Below are 22316 nucleotides of genomic sequence, written 5' to 3'. Positions count from 1 at the left end.
AATAAGGTAAATGAGTTGCTGGCGCAAATCATTGTGAATGACTATGATGCAGTGGCCATTACTGAAACATGGTTAAAGGATGGTCACGACAGACAGTTAAATATCCAAGGGTATAAAACTGTACGGAAGGACAGAGTAGATGGTAAGGGAGGTGGTTGAGCTCTGTTATTTAAGGTTGACATTCGTGCGACTTCCGGTTGCGGCTATGCGGACCTAAGTCGCGCGTTCGGCAGCTCCCGCTAAACACAAACTTTTGGGCTCTTTCTAGGACCCGTAACGGCGCTTGTTCAACGTTTCCCGTTGTGGGAAGGGGACAGCAACATTCACCCGATAGTGTATGGATTGGGCCAGGAGTGCGGCGATTAAAAAAGTGGCATTGAAGCAAAGATATGTGCGAGAGTGGAAGACCAAGATGGCGGCTGGCGGAGATTAGGCAGCGGGGAGGCAGTGGGCGCAAGAGCAGCAGGAGCATCCCCAGCGCTGTTTTAAGGAACTGAAAGCAGAGCTGCTGGAGCCGATGAAGGCGTCAATTGATAAGCTGCTGGAGACTCATATGGTCCAAGGTGCAGTGATCAGGGAGGTCTGGCAGAAGGTCTCGGAGAACGAGGATGCGATCATGGGCCTGTCGGTGAATGTGGAGGCGCACGAGGTGCTCCACAAGAAATGACAGGCGAGGTTCGAAGAAATGGAGAACCGGTCGAGGCGGAAGAATCTGCGGATCCTGCGTCTCCCGGAGGGGCTGGAGGGATCGGACAGGGGGCTTAAGTGGTCACCATGCTGAATTCGCTGATGGGAGCGGGGGCCTTTCAGGGATCCTTGGACCTGGAGGGGGCCCACCGAGTGCTGACGAGGAGGCCCAAGCCCAGCGAGCCGCCGCGGGTGGTGCTGATGCAGTTCCACCGGTTTGCTGATCGAGAATGTGAGTTAACGTGGGCAAACAAGGAGCGGAGCAGCAGGTGGGAGAACGCGGAGTTCCGGATCTACAAGGATTGGAGCACGGAGGTGACGTAAAAGAGGGCCAGTTACAACCGGGTGAATGCAGTGCTGCACAGGAAGGGGGTGAAGTTCGATATGCTGCAGCCGGTGCGTCTGTGGGTCACCTATAAACCTACATCATTATTGCCAGTCCCCGGAGGAGGCGTGGGCCTTTGTTCAGGCCGAAAAACAGGACTCGGACTGAGGGTCGGGGACGAGGGGTCACGGTGGAGGGATGGTTGGGGATTGTTGTGTTGTGTTTCCAGGGGGTGTTCTTTGTTTTTCGGAGTTTGAGTGGGCATTCTTTTGATTAGGTGCGCCGAGTGTGCTCGTTGGTGGGGGGGGGGGGGGGGGGAGGGGGGGGGGAGGTGGGGGGGGGGGGAGGTAAACTGCTTGAGGGGTTGATGGTCGTATGGGGAGATGGGGCCCCGCGGGGGGTGGGGAGGGGCCTGAGTAGGGGCTAGTGGCACCGGGCCTGGAAAGGGAGCTGCGCCACGGGAGGTGGGGCTGGGCGAGTGGAAAGTGTGGGCTTTCTCCCGCGCTTAGGGTTCAAGGGGCGGGGCTGAATCTGGGAAGTGCGGCCATTTTCTCATGTGCTGGGAGTGGAATGGATGAGATCCTGCTGGTGGAAAAGGGGGGGGGAAGGGGAGTTCCACACTGCGGGTGGGGGGGGGGGGCGTGGTTGATGGAGCGGCGGGAGTGGCCGGTGTCAGCAGGAGTCAGCTGACGTACTGGAGTGTAATGGGGAGCAATGCAGCTAGGGCTGCACCTAGCTGGGGATGGGGGAAGGGGGGAAATCGGGGGGAACCGGGTTGCTGCTGGAATTGTCAAGGTGGAGCTTGAGTTGGCAGAGGAAGTCGGGCCGGGGGAATGGGTCGTGCGGGGGGCACGGGCACGTGGCTGGCCGAGGAAGGGCTATGGCTTGTCGACGGGGGAGGGGGTGAGTAGCCCCCTGATCCGGCTGATAACCTGGAATGTAAGGGGACTCAATGGGCCGGTCAAGCGGACCAGGCTGTTCGTGCCCTTGAAAGGGCAGAAGGCAGATGCTTCCGGACACACACCTGAGGGTGGCGGATCAGGTAAGGTTGAGATAGGGGTGGGGATGGCAGGTGTTTCATTCGGGTTTGGATGCAAAAAATTGGGGGGGGGGGGGGGGGGTGGCGATCTTGTTGGGGAAGAGAATGTCGCTCAAGGCATCAAGCAGTGTGGCAGACAATGGCGGTAGGTATGTGATTGTAAGTGGCAAGCTGCAGGGGGAGCCGATGGTGTTGATCAATGTATAAACCCCTAATTGGAATGATGCGGGGTTCATGGGACGTATGTTGGGCCGGATTCCAGACCTGGAGACAGAGGGCCTGATAATGGGGGCAATTTCAGCTCGGTGCTGGACCCAGCACTGGATGGCTCCAAGTCTAGGATGGGCAGAAGCTCGGCGGCGGCCAAGGTGCTGAGGGGGTTCATGGACCAGATGGGAGGGGTGGACACATGGAGGTTTGCGAGGCCGAGGGGGGGGGGGGGGGCAGGGAATTTTCAGTCTTCTCCCATGACCACAAGGCCTACTCCCGGATTGACTTTTTTTGTCATGAGCAGGATGCTGATTCCGAGGGTGGAGGAGACGGACTACTTGGCGATAGTCATTTCTGATCATGCTCCGCACTGGATGGACCCTGAGCTGGGGGAGGAGAGGGACCAGCGCCGGCTGTGGCGCCGAGAGGTGGCGTTGCTGGTGGACGAGGAGGTGAGCGGAGTGTATAGATCCGGGGGTGTATAGAGAGGTACCTGGAGGCTAATGACAATGGGGAGGTGCAAGTCTGGGTGGTCTGGGAGGCGCTGAAGGAGGTTGTCAGAGGAGAGTTGATCTCCATTAGGGCACACAAGGAGAGGGAGGGAGAGCTTAGTGGGGGAGATGGTGAGGGGGGACAGAAGGTACACGGAGGCCCTGGAGGAGCGATTGTTTAGGGAGCAGCATAGCCTCCAGACTGAGTTCGATTTGGTGACTGCCAGGAAGGCGGAGGTGCAGTGGAGGAAGACGCAGGGGGCAGTATATGAACACGGAGCAAAGGCGAGCCGGATGCTGGTGCAGCAGCTTCGGAAGCGAGAGGCAGCTAAGGAGATCGGGGGAGTTAGGAATGGCGGAGGGAGCACGGTGCGAAGTGCTGTAGATATCAATGGGGTCTTCAGGGACTTCTACGAGGAACTGTACCGGTCTGAGCACCCACTGGGTGAGGGAGGGATGGGTCGCTTCCTGGATGGGCATAGATTTCCGAGGGTGGAGGATGGCCAGGTGGCAGAGTTGGGGGCGCAGGTTGCGTTGGAGGAATTGGTCAAAGAGATAAGGAACATGCAGGCGGGGATGGCACTGGGGCCAGATGGGTTCCCGGTTGAATTTTACAAGAATTATTCGGACCTGCTAAGCCCGCTGTTGGTAAGGACATTCAACGAGGCAAGGGAAGGGGGGCTCTGTCCCCGACAATGTCTAGAGCGCTGATTTACCTGATCCTGAAGTGGGACAAGGACTCCCTACAGTGTGGGTCCCATACCCTCTTAAATGTAGATGCAAAGTTGCTGGCAAAGATTTTGGCCATGAGCATAGAGGACGCCGCAGGTCATACACGAGGGTCAGACGGGGTTTGTGAAAGGGAGGCAGGTGAATACTAATGTACGGAGGCTCTTGAATGTTATAATGATGCCGGCGATGGAAGAGGAGGCGGAAATACTGGCGGCTATGGATGCGGAGAAGGCCTTTGATATGGTGGAATGGGGGTACCTGAGGGAGGTGTTGAAAAGGCTCGGGTTCGGGTAGGGGTTCGTCAGGTGGGTGAGGTTGCTATATGAGGACCCGGTGGCAAGTGTGGCCATGAACAGAAGGAGGCCAGAGTATTTCCACCTACACCGGGGGGGGCCTGTCACCCCTGCTCTTTGCGCTGGTGATTGAACCCCTGGCCATGGCGTTGAGGGAGTCGAGGAACTGGAGTGGGCTGGTGCGGGGTGGGGAGGAGCTTTGGGTGTCGCTCTGTGCGGATGATTTGCTGCTATATGTGGCGGACCCGGTGGGGGGAATGCCGGAGGTGATGAGGATCCTTAGGGAGTTTGGAGATTTCTCCGGGTACAAGCTTAATATGGGGAAGAGTGAGTTGTTCGTAGTGCACCAGGGAGCCAGGAGAGGGGGATTGGTGAGCTCCCGCTAAAAAGGGCGGAGAGGAGTTTCAGGTACCTGGGGGTCCAGGTGGCTAGGAGCTGGGGTGGCCCTACATAGGCTTAACCTCACGAGGCTGGTGGAGCAGATGGAGGAGGAGTTTAAGAGGTGGGACGTGCTGCCACTCTACCTGGCGGGTAGGGTGCAGTCAGTGAAAATGACGGTGCTCCCGAGGTTTTTGTTCCTGTTCCAATGCTTCCCCATCCTGATCCCTGGGGCCTTCTTCAGGCTGGTTAACAGGAACATAATGGGGTTTGTGTGGGCGCAGAAGACACTGAGGGTGAGAAGGGTGTTCCTGGAGCGGTGCAGGGATGGAGGGGGGGGGGGGGTTGGCGCTGCCTAACCCCTGTGGGTATTATTGGGCCGCCGACGTGGGGATGGTGCGTAAGTGAGTGATGGAGGGGGATTAGGCGGCACGGAAGAAGCAGAAGATGGCGTCCTGTGTGGGCACGAGCCTGCAGGCGATGCTGACGGCGCCGCTGCCGCTTCCTCCAACAAGGTATCCCACGAGCCCGGTGGTGACGGCCACCCTCATAATTTGGGGGCAATGGAGACGTCTCAGAGCGGAGGTGGGGCCTCGGTGTGATCCCTGATTCGGGGGAACCCCCGGTTTGTCCCGGGGAGGATTGACCTGAGCTGGCACCGGGTAGGTATTAGAAGGATGGGGGGAACCTGTTTGCGGGCGGGAAGTTCGCAAGCCTGGGTGAGCTGGAGGAGAAGTTCGGGCTCCCCCGGGAAACACCTTCAGATATATGCAGGTAAGGGCATTGGTTCGGCGGCAGGTGGTGGAGTTCCCACTGTTGCCGGCACGCAGGGTGCAGGACAGGGTGCTGTCGGGGGCTGGGGGTGGGGGGGGGGGGGGTTGGAGAGGGGAGGATCTCGGCAACGTATCCGGTGATGCAGGAGGAGGCCTCGGTGGAGGAGCTAAAGGGTAAGAGGGAGGAGGAGCTCGGTGAGGAGTTTGACGAGGGGACGTGGGCGGATGCCCTGCGTAGGGTGAACTCTTCCTCCTCATGCGCGAGGCTCAGCTTCATACAATTTAAGGTGCTGCATAAGGCTCACATAAACGGGGCAAGGATAAGCCGGTTGCTTAGGTGCGAGGACATGTGTGTTAAGTGCTCATGGAGTCCAAAAAATCACACCCACATGTTCTGGGCGTTCCCAGCGCTAGAGGACGTTTGGAAGGGTGTAGCGACGACCGTGTCGATGGTGGTAGGTTCCAGGTAAAGCCGGGCTGGGAGCTCGCAATATTTGGGGTGGCAGAGGAGCTGGCAGTGCAGGAGGTGAACGAGGTCGATATTCTGGCCGTTGCGTACCTGGTAGATCGGCAAAGGGTTCTTCTTCAGTGGAAGGATGCGAGCCCCCCCCCCAAGCGTGGAATCCTGGATCAACAATCTGGCGGGGTTTATTAAATTGGAGAGGGTAAAATTTCTCTTAAGGGGATCGGTGCAAGGGTTCTTCAGGCGGTGGCAACCGTTCCTAGACTTCCTGGCAGAATGCTAGAAGATGGTCAGCAGCAGCAGCAGCAACCCGGGGTGTGTGTGGGGGGCTGGGGAGCGGGGGGTGGGGGGGGGGGTTCTTGAGTGGGTGTTCATATTTACCTTTGTGTTGATGAAGGCTGTTGATTTATTATTTATGTATATGGGAAGGGGTGGGGTGTTCTTTTCTTTCTGTATTTTGTTGTTGATATTTTGTGAAGATTTGAATAAAAATTATTTTTTTTTTTAGAAAGGTTGACATCCGGGCAATAGTAAAGGATGATATTGGTGCGATGGCGGATAAGGTTGAATCCATTTAGGTGGAAATCTGGAATAGTAAGGCGAAAAAGTCACTGATAGGAGTAGTCTGTTGGCCACCAAATAGTATGATTATGGTGGAGCAGGCAATAAACAAAGAAATAACGGATGCATGTAGAAATGGTACAGCAGTTATCATGGGGGTTTTCAAACTACACGTTGATTGGTTTAACCCGGTCGGTCAAGGAAGCCTTGAAGAGGAGTTTACAGAATGTATCCGCGATATGTACAGTATGTATTGGACCAACAATGGAACAAGCTGTCCTGGATCAGGTCCTGTGTAATGAGACAGGATTGATTAATGATCTCATAGTTAGGGATCCTCTCGGAAGGAGCGATCACAATATGGTGGAATTTAAAATACAGGTGGAGGATGAGAAAGTAAAATTAAACACTAGTGTTTTGTGCTTAAACAAATGAGATTACAATGGGATGAGTGAAGAGCTAGCTTAGGTATACTGGGAGCAAAGACTTTCTGGTGAAACAGTTGAGGAACACTGGAGAACCTTCCAAGCGATTTTTCATATTGCTCAGCAAAGGTCTATACCAATAAAAGGAAGGGCGGTAGAAAGAGGGAAACTCGACCGTGGATATCTAAGGAAATAAGCGAGAGTATCAAATTGATGTAAAAAGAATACAAAGTGGCAAATATTAGTGGGAGACTAGAGGACTGGGAAATCTTTAGGGGGCAACAGAAAGCTACTAAAAAAGCTATAAAGAAGAGTAAGAAAAATTATCAGATTAAACTTGCTCAGAATATAAAAATAGATAGTAAAAGTTTCTACAAATATATAAAACAATAAAGAGCGGCTAAGGTAAATATTGGTCCTTTAGAGGAGGAGAAGGGAGATTTAATAATGGGAGATGAGGAAATGGCTGAGCAACTGAAAAGGTTTTCTGGGTCTGTCCTCACAGTGGAAGACACAAATAACATGCCAGTGACTGATGGAAATGAGGCTATGACAGGTGAGGACCTTGAGAGGATTGTTATCACGAAGGAGGTAGTGATGGGAAAGCGAATGGGGCTAATGATAGACAAGTCTCTTGGCCCTGATAGAATGCATCCCAGAGTGCTAAAAGAGATGGCTAAGGAAATTCAAAATGCACTTGTGAAAATTTACCAAAATTCTATGGACTCTGGGGTGGTCCCGGCGGATTGGCAATTAGCAAACGTGGCACCACTGCTTAAAAATGGAGGTAGGCAGAAAACGGGTAATTATAGGCCAGTTAGCTTAAATTCGCGAGTACGGAAGATGCTGAAATCTATCATCAAGGAAGAAAAAGCGAGGCACCTGGATGGAAATTGTCCCATTAGGCAGACGCAGCAGGGGTTCATAAAGGGCATGACGTGCCTAACAGGGTAGTGGAATTATTTGAGGATTTGAGCACATTTCCAGTGCGGTAGATAACAGGGATCCAATGCATGCAGTATATCTCGATTTCCACAAAGCTTTTGACAAGGCCTCACACAAAAGGTTCTTGCATAAGAGAAAGATGCATTGTAATTAAGGGCAAAGTAGTAGCATGGATAAAGGATTGGTTAATTAATAGAAAGCAAAGATTGGGGACTAATGGGTGTTTCTGTGGTTGGCAATGAATAGCTCGTGGTGTCCCTCGGGGATCAGTGCTGGGACCACAATTGTTCACAATTTACATAGATGATTTGGAGTTGGAGACCAAGTGCAATGCCTCCACGTTTGCAGACGGCACTAAGATGAGCGGTAAAACAAAAAGTGAAGAGGATACCGGAAGTCTGCAGAGGGATTTGGATATGTTAAGTGAATGGGCTAGGGTCTGGCAGACGGAAAAAACGTTGACAAATGTGAGATTATCCATTTTGGTAGGAATAACAGCAAAACTGTTTATTGTTTAAATGATATAATATTAAAACTTGTTGCTGTGCAGAGACCTGGGTGTGCTCGTGCACGAGTCGCAAAAAGTTGGTTTACAGGTGCAATAGGTGATTAAGGAGGCAAATGGAGTTTTCTGCTTCATTGCTAGAAGGATGGAGTTCAAGACTAGGGAGTTTATGCTGCAATTGTATAAGGTGTTCGTGAGGCCACACCTGGAGTATTGTGTTCAGGTTTCGTCTCCTTACCTCAGAAAGGACGTACTGGCGCTGGAAGGTGTGCAGAGGAGCTTTACTCGGTTAATCCGAGACCCGAAGGGGTTGGATTACGAGGAGAGGTTGTGTAGACTGGGACTGTACTCGTTGGAATTTAGAAGGATGCAGGGGCGGGTCTTATAGAAACATATAAAATTATGAAGGGAAAAAAGAGGATAGATGCAGGAAGGTGGATGCGGGTGAATGCAGAACTGGGACGCATAGCCTCAAAATAAGGGCAAGTAGATTTAGGACTGAGTTTAGGAGGAACCTCTTCACCAAAAGGGTTGTGAGTCGATGGAATTTCTTGCCAAGTGAAGCAGTTGAGGCTCCTTCGTTCAATGTCTTTAAGATAAAGTTAGATAGTTTTTTGAAGAATAATGGGATTAAGGGTTATTCTTTTCAGGCCGGAAAGTGGAGCTCAGTCCACAAAAGATCAGTAATGATTTCATTGAATGGCGGAGCAGGCTCGAGGGGCCAGGTGGCCTACTCCTGCTCCTAGTTCTTATATTCTCATTCTTTGCAGCAATTTAAAGCCTTGGCTTTCGCTTAAAACTAATACTACCTGCCTTGCAAAGCTGAATACATTTCTAAATTATCTTTATGTGCTGGGCGGGTGATCTAATAGAGTACTTTATTCACCTCCACTGATCATTAAATTAGCCTTAGAGAGAGGGATCCAGTATGAGTGTGGTGTCTACTGAGTAAGAAGTAGTCAAAGTTCCAGACAACCAATTGTTGGCATACAATATGCATTGAGTAGATTGAACGAAGAACAAGTTGCAAAGAAGGAAATAAATGAGGGGACGTTCAATCACAACGTACTTTTGCAGAAAACTTTCACATATTAAGAGAATATAGGTTTAAAAGTAATCTGTTCAACTTGTAGTCGCGTTGATAGTGCAAAAATATATATATCGCACGGCGCCAGTGGAATATCAAAGCACCTGTGCTGTTTCCAACCTGCCGACCCTAAGACCACTCTGCCTGCAGATGTTACCCCCTATTAAGGGGATGTTGCCTCTTTACATAATGTATGATCTACTGTCCCATTCAAAGCGTAGGAGAGTGACTGGAAGGCATGGCGAGGATGGAGGAGGTGATGGTGGTTGAGTGGGCTTATTCTTTCCCCCCAGAAATCTTTGTATTGGTCTTTTCGCAGCTCGTAGATGAATCCTAACTCAGGTACTCTCAAGCTATTTCAGCAGAGAGACACCGGTCCTATGAGTGCTCCCAACCCCCACCCCCTCATCGCACACTCCGCTGCTCCCCCCAATACCAAAACGGCCACAACACACAGGCAGGGCATTAGGCGGCCCACCCAAATTTAGTGGTGCCGTGTATGGAGCATGGAATGAACCATTGCCACATTGAATCATAGACAGGTGCCAGGGCCAGAAGCCCCACGGTGCCGACCACCAACGGCACAAGGATGCAGCAATCGGGTGGCTACATGCAGTGGCAGCGACCACACGCTAACTGCAGCCGCCATGTAGTCCGATGGACCTCGTTGGACACGAGGCTGTTCACCATGTCAATATATCATCGTTTCACCGCCAGAAGACACTGGATGTTAGAATTAAACCAGCAATAGTCTCCTTCCTGCGGTGCAATCTGGCTATACGAGCTACAGCTGCTCGAGGAGGAGAATGCTGCAGCTGTGGACCATGCACCAGCAGAGCGGACTGCAGGAGAACAGAACGCAGCCGCCAAGGAAGTAGAGCTGGCTGCACAACAGACCAAGACAGAAGAGGTACTAAGCAGACGCCACATGTGGCGTTGTGTGGACCGGCAGTGCATGTCATCAAGGACCTGCCGGCCTGGGAATATCGTTGAAGACTGTGGCTGAGTAGGCAGTCAATGTGACATCTGCCAGTTCATGGCACATTGGCAATGCACGGGTATAGGGGAGGTCACCAGCTCCCAATGGACGGTAACTTGACGTCCTTATTGAACGTTCAGGGGACGGAATTCTTCCACATGTCCACTTTGTTTGCACTGAGTGCTGAATTTGGTGCATTTGAGTGCTATAGTGAGAGTTTGGTGTCTGAGGGAGTATAAGGCTTCATTTTTATCTAAAGTCTAGTCTTTCTTTTATCTAGTTAATGAACTTAAAAGTTGCTGTTTGGTTTAGAAGAAGGTGAATTTTCAATCAGCTTTAAACAAAGCTTCTACTTGTAGGCACTTGCAGCTGGAGCTTGTTAGTTAATTAATTGGATTAGGCCAGTTTTCAGAGGCTAGATTGACAGTATAAAAGTGATCCCCTACAGTGTAGACTTTGTTTGCACTGAGTGCTGAATTTGGTGCATTTGAGTGCTACAGTGAGTGTTTGGTGACTGAGGGAGTGCTGAATTTGGTGCATTTGAGTGCTATATGGAGAGTTTGGTGACTGAGGGAGTACTGAATTTGGTGCATTTGAGTGTTATAGTGAGAGTTTGGTGACTGAGGGAGTATAAGGCTTCATTTTTATCTAAAGTCTATACTTACATTTATTTAGTTAATTAACTTAAAAGTTGCTGCTTGGTTTAGAAGAAAGTGAATTTTCAATCAGCTTTAAACAAAGCTTCTACTTGTAGGCACTTGCAGCTGGAGCTTGTGAATTAGTTAATTGGATTAGGCCAGTTTTCAGAGGCTAGATTCGCAGTATAAAAGTGATCCCCTACAGTGCAGACTTTGTTTGTACTGAGTCCTGAATTTGGTGCATTTGAATGCTACAGTGAGAGTTTGGTGACTGAGGGAGTGCTGGATTTGGTGCATTTGAGTGCGATAGTGAGAGTTTGGTGACTGAGGGAGTGCTGAATTTGGTGCATTCGAGTGCTATAGTGAGAGTTTGGTGACTAAGGGAGTTAGGTGAGGAGGGACTAAGGTGCTCTTTCATTTTGTTTCCTATATTTCCGCAAAAAATGAGAAGAGAGCCAGGAGTTTACCGAGAGTGCAGCTGACTGGGAGCAGAGTCGGAGGGCGGAGATTCAGTTGGTCCACAGGGCAGCTATATTCTGTAAGGTAAGAGGGGATGGAGGCTAGGCCAGTTGCATGCTCCTCCTGTAGGATGTGGGTGGTGAGGGATACCACCGGTGTCCCAGATGACTATACCTGCGGGAAGTGCACCCAACTCCAACTCCTCAAAGACCGTGTTAGGGAACAGGAGCTGAAGCAGGATGAACTTTGGATCATCCGGGTGGCAGAGGGGGTGATAGAGAAGAGTTACAGGGAGGTGACCACAACCAAGGTACAGGACAAGAATAGCTGGGTTACAAACAGAGAAAAAGAAAAACAGCCAGACAGTGCAGGGATCCCTTGTGGCCGTTCCCCTTCAAAACAAGTATACCGTTTTGGATGTTGTTGAGGGGGGGGGGGGGTGAATGCCCTACCGAGGGAAGGCCTTAGCGGCCAGGTCTCTGGCACTGAGTCTGGCTCTGGGGCTCAGTAAGGAAGGGGGGAAAATAGAACAGCAATAGTTGTAGGAGATTCAATGGTTAGGGGAATAGATAGGAGATTCTGAGGTCGCGAGCGAGACTCCCGGAAGGTATGTTGCCTCCCGGGTGACAGAGCCAGGGATGTCTCGGATCGTGTCTTCAGGATACTTAAGGGGGAGGGGGAGCGGCCAGAAACCGTGATGCACATTGGTACCAACGACATAGGTAGCAAAAGGGGTGTGGAGGTAATATATGAGTTTAGGGAGATAGGCTGGAAGTTAAAAGCCAGGACAGACAGAGTTGGCATCTCTGGTTTGTTGCCGGTGCCACGTGATAGCGAGGCTAGGAATAGGGAGAGATTGCAGCTGAACACGTGGCTGCAGGAATGGTGTAGGAGGGAGGGCGTCATGTATTTGGATAATTGGAGCGCATTCTGGGGAAGGTGAGACCTGTACAAGCAGGACGGGTTGCATCTGAACCAAAGGGGCACCAATATCCTGGGAGGAAGATTTCCTAGTACTCTTCAGGAGGGTTTAAACTAATTTGGCAGGCGAATGGGAACTGGATTTGTAGTCCAGCAACTAAGGTAGCCGATATTCAGGACGCCAAAGCGTGTAATGAGGCAGTGGGGAAGGGAACACTGACAAAGGAGAGTACTTGCAGGCACGAAGATGGGTTGGTTGAAGTGTGTATACTTCAACGCAAGAAGCATCAGGAATAAGGTGGGTGAACTTAAGGCATGGATCGGTACTTGGGACTACGATGTGGTGGCCATCAAGGAAACGTGAATAGAAGAGGGCCAGAAATGGTTGATGGAGGTCACTGGTTATAGATGTTTCAATAAGATTAGGGACGGTGGTAAAAGAGGTGTGGGGGGGGGGGGGAGTGTCATTGTTAATTAGAGATAGTATAACAGCTGCAGAAAGGCAGTTCGAGGAGTATCAGCCTACTGAGGTAGTATGGTTTGAAGTCAGAAATAGGAAAGGAGCAGTCACCTTGTTAGGAGTTTTCTATAGGCCCCCCAATAGTATTAGAGATGTTGAGGAACAGATTGGGAAACAGATTTTGGAAAAATGCAGAAGTCACAGGGTAGTAGTCATGGGTGACTTTAACTTCCCAAACATTGAGTGGAAACTCTTTAGATCAAATAGTTTGGATGGGGTGGTGTTTGTGCAGTGTGTCCAGGAAGCTTTTCAAACACAGTATGTAGATTGTCCGACCAGAGGAGGGGCAATATTGGATTTAGTACTTGGTAATGAACCAGGGCAAGTGGTAGATTTGTTAGTGGGGGAGCATTTTGGAGATAGCGACCACAATTCTGTGACTTTCACTTTAGTAATGGAGAGGGATAGGTGCGTGCAACAAGGCAAGGTTTACAATTGTGGGAAGGGTAAATACGATGTTGTCAGACAAGAATTGAAGTGCACAAGTTGGGAACATAGGCTGTCAGGGAAGGACACAAGTGAAATGTGGAACGTGTTCAAGGAACAGGTACTACGTGTCCTTGATATGTATGTCCCTGTCAGGCAGGGAAGAGATGGTCGAGTGAGGGAACCATGGTTGACAAGAGAGGTTGAATGTCTTGTTAAGAGGAAAAAGGAGACTTATGTAAGGCTGAGGAAACAAGGTTCAGGCAGGGCGTTGGAGGGATACAAGATAGCCAGGAAGGAACTGAAGAAAGGGATTAGGAGAGCTAAGAGAGGGCATGAACAATCTTTGGCGGGTAGGATCAAGGAAAACCCCAAGGCCTTTTGCACATGTGTGAGAAATATGAGAATGACTAGAGCGAGGGTAGGTCCGATCAAGGACAGTAGCGGGAGATTGTATATTGAGTCTGAAGAGATAGGAGAGGTCTTGAACGTGTACTTTTCGTCTGTATTTACAAATGAGAGGGGCCATATTGTTGGAGAGGACAGTGTGAAACAGACTGGTAAGCTCGTGGAAATACTTGTTAGGAAGGAAGATGTGTTGGGCATTTTGAAAAACTTGAGGAGAGACAAGTCCCTTGGGCCAGACGGGATATATCCAAGGATTCTATGGGAAGCAAGAGATGAAATTGCAGAGCCGTTGGCAATGATCTTTTCGTCCTCACCTTCAACAGGGGTGGTACCAGGGGATTGGAGAGTGGCGAATATCGTGCCCCTGTTCAAAAAAGGGAATAGGGATAACCCTGGGAATTACAGGCCAGTTAGTCTTACTTCGGTGGTAGGCAAAGTCATGGAAAGGGTACTGAACGATAGGATTTCTGAGCATCTGGAAATACACTGCTTGATTAGGGATAGTCAGCACGGATTTGTGAGGGGTAGGTCTTGCCTTACAAGTATTATTGAATTCTTTGAGGAGGTGACCAAGCATGTGGATGAAGGTATAGCAGTGGATGTAGTGTACATGGATTTTAGTAAGTAAATTCAGAAGGTTCCCCATGGTAGGCTTCTGCAGAAAGTAAGGAGGCATGGGATAGTGGGAAATTTGGCCAGTTGGATAACGAACTAGCTAACCGATAGAAGTCAGAGAGTGGTGATGGATGGCAAATATTCAGCCTGGGTCCCAGTTACAAGTGGCATACCACAGGGATCAGTTCTGGGTCCTCTGCTGTTTGTGATTTTATTTAATGACTTGGATGAGGGAGTCGAAGGGTGGGTCAGTAAATTTGCAGACAATACGAAGATTGGTGGAGTTGTGGATAGTGAGGAGGGCTGTTTTCGGCTGCAAAGAGACATAGATAGGATGCAGAACTGGGCTGAGTAGTGGCAGATGGAGTTTAACCCTGAGAAGTGTGAGGTTGTCAATTTCGGAAGGACAAATATGAATGCGGAATGCAGGGTTAACGGTAGAATTCTTGGCAATGTGGAGGAGCAGAGAGATCTTAGGGTCTATGTTCATACATCTTTGAAAGTTGCCACTCAAGTGGATAGAGCTGTGACGAAGGCCTATGGTGTGCTAGAGTTCATTAACAGAGGGATTGAATTTAAGAGCCGTGAGGTGATGATGCAGCTGTACAAAACATTGGTAAGGCCACATTTGGAGTACTGCGTACAGTTCTGGTCGCCTCATTTTAGGAAGGATGTGGAAGCTTTGGAAAAGGTGCAAAGCAGATATACCAGGATGTTGCCTGAAATGGAGAGTAGGTCTTACGAGGAAAGGTTGAGGGTGATAGGCCTTTTCTCATTAAAACGGAGAAGGATGAGGGGCGACTTGATAGAGGTTTATAAGATGATCAGGGGAATAGATAGAGTAGACAGCCAGAGACTTTTTCATCGGGTGGAACAAACCATTACAAGGCGACATAAATTTAAGGTGAATGGTGGAATATATCGGGGGGATGTCAGAGGTAGGTTCTTTACCCAGAGAGTAGTGGGGGGCATGAAATGCACTGCCTGTGGAAGTAGTTGAGTCGGAAACATTAGGGACCTTCAAGATAGGATAGGTACATGGATTATGGTAAAATGATATAGTGTAGATTAATTTGTTCTTAAGGGCAGCACGGTAGCATTGTGGATAGCACAATTGCTTCACAGCTCCAGGGTCCCAGGTTAGATTCCGGCTTGGGTCACTGTCTGTGCGGAGTCTGCACATCCTCCCCGTGTCTGCGTGGGTTTCCTCCGGGTGCTCCTGTTTCCTCCCACAGTCCAAATATGTGCAGGTTAGGTGGATTGGCCATGATAAATTGACCTTAGTGTCCAAAATTGCCCTTAGTGTTGGGTGGAGGTGTTGACTTTGAGTTGGGTGCTCTTTCCAAGAGCCGGTGCAGACTCAATGGACCGAATGGCCTCCTTCTGCACTATAAATTCAATCATAATCTATGATTAATGAAGGACAAAGTTTCGGCACAACATCGTGGGCTAAAGGGCCTGTTCTGTGCTGTATTTTTCTCTGTTCTATGTTCTATGTCAATGGAGACGTGTCCGGGATCTGCCAGACCTCGGTTCACAGGTGCATCTGTGCCCTCACGGAGGCCCCATCTGCCCAGGCTGCTCAATACATCCACTTAGTTCTGGCGGGATGCATGGCGCCCTACGACCAACTGCAGATGACTAGCCCCTCCAGATACACCGAAAGGATTTCCAATCAATGAACATCCAGCTGATATGTGATAATCAGCAGTGCATCACACACGTCTTCCCCGATATCCGGGCAGTGTGCACGGCGTCTTAATCCCGACACGCACGTCGAATCATGACAAGTTGAAGACGCTCCCGCCCACAGCTGGAAGGGTTGGCTCCTCGGCGACAGGCAATACCAACAGCGGTAGTGGCTGATGACGCCTATCCGGAGGCCAGAGAATTATTCAGAGACTGCCTCGTGGCGGCTTCAAGCGTACTCCACGACATCGTTCTGCAGAGGCGCGTCGTACGAGAAGAGGTGGAGGAACGCCAGTCATTGTTCACCGAGAAGGTTGTAGGGGAGGGAGAGAATTGTCAGAACATGGAGCCAAGGAAGCATTGAGCGTCCTCACAAAGTGTGCGCCAGGACCAATGCACTTGTGACATCTGATCGCCTCCAAGTTCATCACCTGAGGTGGGAGTGGGACTTGCCAGGTGCACGGATACAGCATCCCAACCCCACACGCACCCCCCTCCCCCATAACCGGCCAGGCCCTCGCCTGAAACCCTGTCTACTAAACACACATGCCGCCTTAGGGGGTATGGGCCGTGAGTGGGCAGTAACACTGGGTCTGGTCCAAACTATCGAGGGTGATGACAACCCAGTCCGCAATGAACTCTGGTGCGCTACATCGTTAACACAATGTCTGACGTTACGTCAGTACGTTCTGCCGTCCACCTGGGTGATCCCTGCAGGCGAGCTGGCCATTCGCCTCATGGTCGCAGCAAATCCCTCCTGGTGGGGACGGGATCGGGGACGGGGGTGCAGAGGATGGTGGGCCCACGCCACCCACAAGGTCCACCCGTTCCTGCCTCTTATCTGGCCAACCTCGGCCAGCCCACCTCTGAGACCCATCTGACAGAGCACAAAGACAGGTTGTAACAGTGTGAAGAGGTATTTAATGTGAGAACGTATATACAGATTCATGCCCTAACTGCTAGAAATAAACGGTGCCCTGCATCCCTGCAAATGCACCTCGTGTCTAACTGTCGGGCCGTCAGGGCCCGAACGCTACGCCGTTGTGGATCAGCATGCGGTATATCAGGAGTGGAGGCCACCTGCTTTGATTCTCGCCCAGTGGCCTATTCCGCTTGGCGGACTTCTTCTGGTACCACGCGGCCTCGATGGGCCCGCCTGCTGCTCGTGTGTCCCAGGTGGCGTGGTGCCGCCCTGATCTGGCCAATGCCCACCAAATCAGGAATAGGAGGGGAGGGGAGTGTCTCAGATGCTGCTGTGTTAGGGCACCTACAGCGCAGGAGTCACCAGCAGGGCCCCATCACGTCCTGAAACCGTAGGCCCCTCGAGTCTCTACATGGGACTGGCGTGCGAGCAGAGGTAACCCATGGATGCTATCTCGCAACCTGGCGCTGCGAGACCTTGTGTTCACTCTGGTCTCGACCAGTATCTGCATGATTGCCGCCAGGAACGAGAGGGAGTGGGCCATCCCTGCCTGGACCCACGTCAGCCAGCGGCTGGTCAACAGCACATAAGTTCTCAGCCAAGGCCTGCTGTGGCAGGACCACGCTCAGAAGCCCTGCTGCAATTTCTAGGTGGACCTGGCACATGCTAACTACTAGTTCGGCCGGCCTCATTGCCATCAGGCCCTTCAAGACACACGTCAAGGCTCATGATTGGACGGTGGGCTGTGGTGGAATGGGGGCGCTGGGTGTGAGCGTGTGTGTGTGGGGGTGAGTGGGTATTGAGCGTGGGGGCGACGTAGTGTGAGGGTGGGGGTGAAGGATGTACGGTGGTGAGTGTGGTGTGGGGGTAATGTTCTAGAGGGGAGGGGTTGCCACACGTGTCACGGGGAAAGGTAACTACGACCACTGCCTCCTGCTCTGCCGTAGTGAATGGCTCTCTGTCCGGCGGTAAAGCTCGAGTCTTCTCCCTCTCCTGGCGTTCATGGACTACCTTCATCGGGGTGGGGGCGGGGGGGGGGGGACGACGACGACAGAAAACGACAGTGTTGGACAGTCCGACGCATGCAGCCCAGTGGCTGGGTAGCTGTTGGCTCAGTGGCCAGGGCACACGGCCATAGCAACCGCTGTGGGTGCTGGCATGTCGTGCAGTGTGGGCGTTCGACCGCCTTCGGGCTGTTGGGGTCGGGTTACGGGTATGTGGGATGGGGACTGGTGCCAAGGGGACAGCGCTGTCTCCTCTTCCTACCCGCCCTGAGGAGATTGCCCATTTTTTCCGACACCTTTGGACGATCAGGGTAGAGTACCCACGGCGCTCACCACCTGTGATACCTGCTCCCAGGGACGGCGAATGGCGGAGGAGGGACAGCCTTCTGCCCGCTCCGGGATCTCGAGCCATTCACCTCTCCTCCAGTACGTCCAAGAGGATCTGTATGAAAGCGCTTTCAATTTGGGGATGACCTGCGGAGGTTAGCAACGAGGAATTCAAGTTCGCCAAGTCACGGTTCGATTAATCAGCCTCCAGTTTAATAAATGTTAGACTTCCTAACGGAGGTACTTGCAAGGTCATTTCAGAACGCCAGTTGTGAAAATAAATATATTTCAGCCTGCAGTCAGTCTGACCCGACAATGTAAAGACTGTTAATTTCCATCCAAGCAATCAAATCGTGATCCTTATTTTTTAGATTAACGTATACTGACTGAGTTTGTCCGTTATTAATTGTATTTAAATTCGACCAGTTTAAACCTAAAGCTCTGTATTTTTCGCATTGTGAAATTCCTACAGAACACTGAATTAACCAAAAGAATAAATTATTCAGAGTGCATTATTATCTTTCATTCCAGATGGAACAAGCCCTCCGCCTCCTTCGAGTAAGAATAATGATGTATTCTTTCTCCGCCCGGGAATATTTAACATACTATGAAATTGATGCATTGACTGTAACTATTGATGTTGTGCACGTAACAGTCTGTCGGACTTCTTCCCGAGGCCGTGGAAATTTCTCAAGGTGCAAAGCAGATGAGCCATTCCAAAAGTCGTCGCTCTTCCTATTATGGGATGTGAAAGAGGTGAATAAAGCGTATCCCCTTAAAGTGTTGAAGACACCACTTAACCTTCAGGAACACAGACTCCAACTTATCCTTTGCAGCAATTTCAAATGTTGGCCTTCGTTCAAAACTGATACCTTTGCAAAGCTTACCACGTGTCTGAATTATCTTCACATAGCTGGCGATCGATCCAATATAGTGCCTTGTGCACCTCCACACAGATCATTAAACCAGCCATAGACATGGACCAGTACGAGCGCATGGCTACTGAGTAACAAGTAGACAAAGTATCAGAGAACTAAATGTTGGCATTAAATATAAATTGAAGAGATTTGAAAGAAAAACAAGTTGCAAAGAAGGAAATAAGCCGCAAGATGTATTTGCAGAAACCTTTCACATATCGAGTCAATATAGGCTTAAACGTCATTTTTACAACGTGTGATCGTGTTGATCGTGCAAACATGTCCGCATGGTATGGCAGCACTGGAATATCAAGGCAGCTATGCTGTTGGTTCTCATCTGTCAACCCTAAGATCACTCTACCTGCGGATGTTACCACCTATTCAGGGGAAGTTTTCGATTTACATAACGTCTGATCTACTGTCTAACGCAAAGGCTGGGAGAGTGACTGTAGGTCATGGGGAGGATGGCGGTTCGGAAGTGTTATTCCCCTCCGCCCCCCACCCCCCCCCCCCCCCCCCGCTTAGCAGTCATTGCACTAGTCTTCTCACAGCTCGTAGATGAACCTTGACTCGGTTACACTCAATATAATTTAAATTAACCACAATATTCTACCCAACAGGCGCAATCGACGTGTGGGACTTTTAAAAATTAAATTTGGAGTACCCAATTCATTATTTTCCAAATGATAGGAAATCTAACGTGTTCAATCCACCTACTTTTCACATCTTTGGGTTGTGGGCGCGAAACCCACACAAACACAGAGAGAATATGCAAACTCCAGACGGACAGTGACCAGAGCCGGGATCCAACTTGGGAACTCGGCGCCGTGATACTGCAGTGCTAACCACTGAATCACAGTTCTCTCCCTACGTGTAGGTCCTTGAAGTGAGTAATATACCATTCCTCGATTCCTTACTGTTTTGAATTTTACCAAAGTACTTCTATTCGAGGCCACTAAAGCCTGCTTGAAGTCAAGAAAATGTCTTCTGATACTATGGTTTTTGGAACAATTTACCGAATGCTCCTGCATGCATTTTGTCGAGGAACTTCCTGTACAAGGACGTGTACTTAGCATAGTTTTATTCCCCTCGAGTTGCAATCGCCGAGTTTCACCTTCTCTGTTTGCTTGATATTTATTCCCCGCATCCAGTCGTTCTCACCGTCCTTTGCAGTCCACAATTTGGAGAACAGACTGCAGCATCAGCGCAGAGTGTGTTCTTCCAACTATTGAACAATACTAATGGGACGCTGACGCTCTTGAATGATGTGTTTCTCTTTAGGCTCCTTGGAAATTGATGGTGGGAGCTAGGTTGGCTGATACGCAACGTGATTTTTCAGAGAATAGGTTCTGATGCCAAAGTCGCGATGGCCACGAATTTCACAGGGGCTTTTCACAGTAACTTCATTGAAGCCTGTTTGTGACGATAAGCGATTATTATTGTTATTATATTTTTATGAATATATTATTCTTATTTGACGCCAAATCGCAACTCCCAAACAGCTCGACCACGCTCTTAATGTGGTCCGAAATTCATTTGCAAGTTATTAGCCGGCATGACACGATATTCTTCAGGGTCTCCGTGATTCTACAACTCTGATGGGCTGAGTTACCACCAGCATAGTTCATTTTTCCCTTGACAAATCGTGAAGCCGGCATTGTGGGAGGTGAGGGAGCGAGAGGAGGTAGGATACAGACAGGCGCGACTTTGGACAGTGAGGCGAGAGCCTGGCCAAGCACGGTGCTGTGGGGAGGGGATGTGTCCTCTGCCAGGGCCGGCGGATGGGGGTTGATGAGGGAATTGGCCATTAGGCCGGGGTGACCCTCCACGGGACTGGGGCAGTGTCCAGGCACGGACCACCATTATCGTGACCTGAAATGCAGCCATGTTGTTCGCACCCCACTGACCACACACCTTTGCCCCTGGTTCAGCAGATTGACACCAGCCTTTTGGCTGCCCATACACCACACCCCTTCATCGTGCCATGTCTCCACCACAAAAGCAGCCACGACGCGGGGCATCAGGCGGCCCACCCAATGGCAAAAAGCACTTTACAAACTATAGGGGCATCAGGTATGGACTGCAGAGCGTACCGCTATCAAAGGCAGTATCAGTCTCCGGTGCCGTGGCATCAGAGACAGGCGTCAAGGCCAAGCGCCTCCATGGTACCGGCCACCGTGGGGGCCAGGGATGCAGAAATGTGGCGTGCATTCACAGCCGGAGGCGGCAGTGGCAACCAGAGCCACTGTTTAATCCGGTGGACGTGGTTGGACACAGGGGTATGCACCATGCTAACATTTAAGCCTTTCACCGCCAGCAAACAATGGATATTAAAATGAGAAAAAGAACAGTGGCATTCCTGCTGGTTGTCGCAGCCCTTGGGGTTGCCCTGCAGCGGTACGAGCTACAGCTGCACGCGGACGAAGACGCTGCAGCAGTGGAACGCACAGCAGCAGATCGTGCAGCAGTGGCGCGTGCCACAGAGTAACAGAAGGCATCCATCCAAGATGGAGACCCGGCTTCCCAACAGGCTAAGTCAGAGCATTTGTCAAGGATACGCCACATGAGGTGTCGTGTGGACCAGCAGCACATGTCAATCAAGGACCTGCCGGACAGGGCATGTCGTTATTGACTCAAGCTGAGCAGGGAGACAATGAGACACATATGCCAGATTACGGCACTCCTGAAACTGCAGGTGTATGGGGGAGCACACCGGCTTCCGACGGACGTCAAGATGACAGCCGTGCTGAAATTCCATGCGACGGGGTCGTTCCACGCACCATGTAGTGACCTATCTGGAATCTTACAGACCTCGGTGCACAGGTGCATCTGTGCCCTCACGGAGGCCCCATGTGCCCAGGCAGCTCAGTACATCTACGTCGTGATCAGAGGCGACCAGGATGATCGAGCAACAATGATCATCGCCAACAACGTGATGCCCGTGTCCAGGCGGATGCATGACGCTGTACGAGCACCTGTAGATAACAGGCCACTTCACACAAACCGATATGGGTTCCACTCGATGAACGTGCAGCTGATATGTGACCATCAGGAGTGCGTCACTCATGTCTGTGCCCGATACCCAGGCAGTGTGCACGAATCCCTTATCCCGGCCCACGACGATTCCTCACATGCTGAAGGTGTCCCCGCCGTCGGCTAATGGGTTGGCACCTGGGCGACAGGGTTTACCTACAGTGGTCGTGGCTGTTGACGCTTATCCAGAGGCCACAGACCGCCGCAGAGACCCACTAGAACAACGCCCATACAGCATCCAGGAGCGTGATTGAATGGTGCTTCGGCCTCTTGAAGATGCAGTTCACGTGCCTGCACCGCTCTCAAGGGTCCCTCCAATATCAAGCTGAGGGGATCGCCCGCATCCTGGCAGCTTGATAAGTCCTCCACGACATTGCGCAGAGGGGCCACGCGCTGGTAAGATAAGGAGGAATGTCAATCTTTGTTGGACGACAAGCTTGCGGGGTAAGGGAAGGATGGACAGGGCATGGAGCCAAAGGATCCAGGAGCGGCCCGACAACGGGCCAATGCATACGTGACCTATGATCGCTTCCGGGTTCATCAA

This window comes from Scyliorhinus torazame, chromosome 14 (genome assembly GCF_047496885.1).
Source record: "Scyliorhinus torazame isolate Kashiwa2021f chromosome 14, sScyTor2.1, whole genome shotgun sequence".
Classification (NCBI taxonomy): Eukaryota; Metazoa; Chordata; class Chondrichthyes; order Carcharhiniformes; family Scyliorhinidae; genus Scyliorhinus; species Scyliorhinus torazame.
The sequence above is the reverse complement of the archived record's forward strand: the minus strand, read 5'-3'. Positions refer to the sequence as shown.